This window comes from Oncorhynchus kisutch, linkage group LG23 (assembly GCF_002021735.2).
Source record: "Oncorhynchus kisutch isolate 150728-3 linkage group LG23, Okis_V2, whole genome shotgun sequence".
NCBI lineage: Eukaryota > Metazoa > Chordata > Actinopteri > Salmoniformes > Salmonidae > Oncorhynchus > Oncorhynchus kisutch.
The window spans coordinates 10,517,653-10,523,652 of record NC_034196.2 but is presented as its reverse complement, the minus strand read 5'-3'; the positions used below and the strand labels follow the sequence as shown (position 1 = coordinate 10,523,652).

The window sequence follows — 6,000 nt, the reverse complement described above, 5'->3', positions numbered from 1 at the left end:
CACACACACACACAATTCCTCAGTCTATTACAGCTTTAAGAACTTCTAATTGCATATGTTTGAGACTAGCTATGAAATGGGTATATAAAGCTATAACAACTTAGTGAAAGTGCGGAGACTTGACCTTCCAAGTTCCATAAATGTGCTCAGATGATGCAAGCCTCAAACTCTTGTAGTGTGTTTGAGAGAAGAACGAGCAAAAACATATTTTAAATCAAGGTTTATTGAGGGATGAGCTTCCATGATAAACCAGAGAGGAAAGCACTCACTGTATCTCCCAACCATGACACTATACATTTTCTGAAAGTTTTTTGTGCAGCAAAGCCTGCTTAGCCTTAACAATTTACAAATAGGGTCTTGTCTAAATAATATATATATATATATATATATTGTTCTTTACTTTATGACTGAAAACTGGACAGAAATATGGCAAATGGCAATCTAACACCAACTATATGATTTGGCTGTCTATTGTGCCACTATGTGTAAGTGAATAACAGCCCTTCATACGGTAACCTTTCTAGTCAGCGCAAAGCAAAATATAACAAGATAAATACAAGTCTGGAAAGACAGAATACATGCGGTAAAGAGTTCAATGGAACGCAGACGGTAGGGGAAAGAACAAGTACGGCGTCACTGACGCACATTAAAAAAATATGATCTTACAAATCCGTTCAGATTTTGTGTTAAAAAAGGTTTGCTAAATGCTAACTCCTGTCCATATAAACTGGTAGCATAGCTAGCGTATAGAAATCAGTGATGGTACTTGAAGCTGTTTTCAGTGTAATGCAGTTGATTGGTGACGATGACATGAACATACTGTTTATTGTTACCCCAAAATAGCGTGCAATACACATATAAACAATAGCCTAAATGTATGCTAATTTTGATGGGGGGAGACGCGTGAGTGGCGTTGCCATTGTTTGGTCGAGTTCGATTGTTCTCTTTACTGCATCCATTGATGGAAGAAGAGAATGGTTTACAAAGAAGAGAATGGTTTACAAAGAAGAGAATGGTTTACAAAGAAGAGAATGGTTTACAAAGAAGAGAATGGTTTACAAAGAAGAGAATGGTTTACAAAGAAGAGAATGGTTTACAAAGAAGAGAATGGTTTACAAAGAAGAGAATGGTTTACAAAGAAGAGAATGGTTTACAAAGAAGAGAATGGTTTACAAAGAAGAGAATGGTTTACAAAGAAGAGAATGGTTTACAAAGAAGAGAATGGTTTACAAAGAAGAGAATGGTTTACAAAGAAGAGAATGGTTTACAAAGAAGAGAATGGAATGCAAATGTTTTTATTTTTTATTTTTTTATTTCACCTTTATTTAACCAGGTAGGCCAGTTGAGAACAAGTTCTCATTTACAACTGCGACCTGGCCAAGATAAAGCATAGCAGTGTGAACAGACAACAACACAGAGTTACACATGGAGTAAACAATTAACAAGTCAATAACACAGTAGAAAATAAAGAGAGTCTATATACATTGTGTGCAAAAGGCATGAGGAGGTAGGCGAATAACTACAATTTTGCAGATTAACACTGGAGTGATAAATGATCAGATGGTCATGTACAGGTAGAGATACTGGTGTGCAAAAGAGCAGAAAAGTAAATAAATATAAACAGTATGGGGATGAGGTAGGTAAAATTGGGTGGGCTATTTACCGATAGACTATGTACAGCTGCAGCGATCGGTTAGCTGCTCAGATAGCAGATGTTTGAAGTTGGTGAGGGAGATAAAAGTCTCCAACTTCAGCGATTTTTGCAATTCGTTCCAGTCACAGGCAGCAGATAACTGGAACGAAAGGCGGCCAAATGAGGTGTTGGCTTTAGGGATGATCAGTGAGATACACCTGCTGAAGCGCGTGCTACGGGTGGGTGTTGCCATCGTGACCAGTGAACTGAGATAAGGCGGAGCTTTACCTAGCATGGACTTGTAGATGACCTGGAGCCAGTGGGTCTGGCGATGAATAAGTAGCGAGGACCAGAGCATACAGGTCACAGTGGTGGGTGGTATAAGGTGCTTTAGTAACAAAACGGATGGCACTGTGATAAACTGCATCCAGTTTGCGGAGTAGAGTATTGGAAGCTATTTTGTAGATGACATTGCCGAAGTCGAGGATCGGTAGGATAGTCAGTTTTACTAGGGTAAGTTTGGCGGCGTGAGTGAAGGAGGCTTTGTTGCGGAATAGAAAGCCGCCTCTAGATTTGATTTTAGATTGGAGATGTTTGATATGAGTCTGGAAGGAGAGTTTACAGTCTAGCCAGACACCTAGGTACTTATAGATGTCCACATATTCTAGGTCGGAACCATCCTCGGTGGTGATGCTAGTCGGGTGCGCGGGTGCAGGCAGCGAAAGAACTGCCTGCACCCGCGTTTTACTAGCGTTTAAGAGCAGTTGGAGGCCACTGAAGGAGTGTTGTATGGCATTGAAGCTCGTTTGGAGGTTAGATAGCTCAGTGTCCAAGGATGGGCCAGAAGTTTACAGAATGGTGTCGTCTGCGTAGAGGTGGATCAGGGAATCGCCCGCAGCAAGAGCAACATCATTGATATATACAGAGAAAAGAGTCAGCCCGAGAATTTAACCCTGTGGCACCCCCATAGAGACTGCCAGAGGACCGGACAACATGCCCTCCGATTTGACACACTGAACTCTGTCTGCAAAGTAGTTGGTGAACCAGGCAAGGCAGTCATTAGAAAAACCGAGGCTACTGAGTCTGCCGATAAGAATATGGTGATTGACAGAGTCGAAAGCCTTGGCCAGGTCGATAAAGACGGCTGCACAGTACTGTCTTTTATCGATGTCGGTTATGATATCGTTTAGTACCTTGAGCGTGGCAGAGGTGCACCCGTGACCGGCTCGGAAACCAGATTGCACAGCGGAGATGGTACGGTGGGATTCGAGATGGTCAGTGATCTGTTTGTTGACTTGGCTTTCGAAGACCTTAGATAGGCAGGGCAGGATGGATATTGGTCTGTAACAGTTTGGGTCCAGGGTGTCTCCCCCTTTGAAGAGGGGGATGACTGCGGCAGCTTTCCAATCCTTGGGGATCTCAGACGATATGAGAGGTTGAACAGGCTGGTAATAGGGGTTGCGACAATGGCGGCGGATAGTTTCAGAAATAGAGAGTCCAGATTGTCAAGCCCAGCTGATTTGTACGGGTCCAGGTTTTGCAGCTCTTTTAGAACATCTGCTATCTGGATTTGGGTAAAGGAGAAGCTGAGGAGGCTTGGGCGAGTAGCTGCGGGGGGGGCGGAGCTGTTGGCCGAGGTTGGAGTAGCCAGGAGGAAGGCATGGCCAGCCATTGAGAAATGCTTCTTAAAGTTTTCGATAATCATGGATTTATCGGTGGGGACCGTGTTACCTAGCCTCAGTGCAGTGGGCAGCTGGGAGGAGGTGCTCCTGTTCTCCATGGACTTTACAGTGTCTTTACAGTGTGATTGGGTTAGGAAGCTATGAGGTAGGGATGTTGTCATGGTCAGTTTCTCTATAGAGTTGCATTGTACCTGGTCCCAGTAAGGAAGCAAACAGGGATTCTATCTGGATGAAGGCATAAGGAAAGAGCTTGGCACAGACATGGCAGGACTTGCCCTCCAACCATTTGACAAAATCGGCAACTCATAAACGTATCAATGCTAAATCAAGCCCATCATCTCATAATTGATGATCAATTCTAACAGTTATATTATGGTGTCCATGTCTTATTAAACTCATTTAGCTTTACTTCATATCTGCTCTGTTCTTTCAACGTCCCTCTAGTGCTAAGAGGAAGAGATTAGCTGTGTGGCAGAGGGCCAACTGGAGCCACATTCACTAAATCCTTCTTATGAAAGGTTATAATCACATGTAACATTAGTGCTACATCACAAAGCTAGTCATTACACTGTAAGCACACATGTTGCACAAAAAAAGCATACAGTTAAGAGTTGCCATTACTGAATATGGCTTTACATTGTACTTAATCACGCAACAGTTGCTGCTAAGCCAGAAGGAGCTAAACGCAAACGATTTTGACACTTTGTCAAGTACAAAAATCTAACTACGGTATAAAAAGCATGTCACTGTTTTGCATTTTTTTCCCTTCCTTAGAAAAAGAGGCTGAGAAGAGAATACTCATGGCACAACAATGGTGTCACAAACATCGAAGAAAGAAGAGAACACCTACTCATCATCATCAGAGCAAACAACTGTTCAGAAGAAAAAGGGAGGAGGAAAACTTGTCGCCAGGAGAGGAAAACGACAACATCAATACACTAATGCTATGTCTAACTATTAGCTTGTTTGTGCCCAACATGTGTTGTGGTGCCCTGGACCTCTGCACCACCTCTCCATCCCACCTGCTGCTCAGTCAGACAGGCCCGAGCCCTACTGGACCAGCCACGGCTCACTAGCTGGCCTCGCGGACTTTAGCCCGCAGAGCATCGCAGGTCGTCTTGGCATCTCCAAGCAACATGGCTGTGTTGGGCTTGTAGAAGATGGGGTTGTCCAATGCAGCATAGCCCACTCCCAGAGAACGCTTCATTACAACCACCTAAAAAGACATGGACACAGGGGCTCAGCATAGACAGCAGCCGTTGACACAACCGAGAAAGAATGCCTGATACATTGTTCTATCCTACAGTGCTTTCAGAAAATATTAATACGCCTTGACTTATTCCACATTTTGTTGTGTTACAGCCTGAATTCAAAATGTATTAAATATAGATTTTTCTCACCCATCTACGCACAATACCCCATAATGACAAAGTGAAAGCATGTTTTAGAAATTGTTGCAAAATGCATTGATTTAAATACCTCATTTACTTAAGTATTCACACCCCTGAGACAATACTTTGTAGAAGCACATTTGGCAGTGATTACAGCTGTGAGTCTGTCTGGGTAAGTCTCTATGAGCTTTCCACACCTGGATTGTGCAACATTTGCCATTATTATTTTCAAAATTCGTCATGCTCTGTCAAACTGGTTGTTGGTCCTTGCTACACAACCATTATCAGGTCTTGCTATAGATTTTCAAGCAGACTTAAGTCAAAACTGTAACTCGGCCACTCAGGAACAAGCATTGTCTTCTTGGTAAGCAACTCCAGTGTATTTTCTTTTTATTTAACCTTTATTTAACTAGGCAAGTCAGTTAAGAACAAATTCTTATTTACAATGACGGACTACCCCGGCCAAACCCTAACCCGGACGACGCTGGGCCGATTGTGTGCCGCCCTATGGGACTCCCAATCACGGCCAGTTGTGATACAGCCTGGAACTAGGGTCTGTAGTGACACCTCTAGCACTGAGATGCAGTGCCTTAGACCGCTGCGCCACTAGGGTGCCCAGTGTAGATCCGTCCTTGTGTTTTAGGTTATTGTCCTGCTGAAAGGTGAATTCATCTCCCAGTGTCTGGTGGAAAGTAGACAACCAGGTTTTCCTCTAGGATGTTGCCTGTGCTTAGCTCCATTCCGTTTCTTTTTTTTTCCAATTACAAGCATACCCATAACATGATGCAGCCACCACTATGCTTGAAATAATGAAAGTGGTACTCAGTAATGTGTTGTATTGGATTTGTCCTAAACAGAAACTTTGTATTCAGGACAAACATTTAATTGCTTTAGTATCTTATTGCAAACAGGATGCATGTTTTGGAATATTTGTATTCTGTAACAGGCTTCCTTCTTTTTACTCTGTCAATTAGGTTAGTATTGTGGAGTAACTACAATGTTGTTGATCCATCCTCAGAATTCTCCTACTGTATCACAGCCATTAAACTCTAACTGTTTTAAAGTCACCATTGGCCTCATGGTGAAATCCCTGAGCGATTTCCTTCCTCTCTGGCAGCGAAGTTAGGAAGGACCACTGTATCTTTGTAGTAATTAAAACCATTTTTAAAAACATAAGTCCACTTTGACATTATGGGGTATTGTGTGTAGGCCAATGACAAAAGAATCTCAATTTTTAAATTCAGGCTGTAACACATCAAAATGTGGAAAAGGTCAAGGGGTGGGAATACTTTCT

The 6,000-nt window shown here is 42.6% G+C and overlaps 1 pseudogene; it reads right to left on the bottom strand.

The window, feature by feature from the left end:
* Window positions 1–3,966: 3,966 nt before the first annotated feature.
* LOC109868186 (NAD(P) transhydrogenase, mitochondrial-like) overlaps window positions 3,967–6,000 on the bottom strand; it is a 50,869-nt pseudogene continuing 48,835 nt past the window's right edge.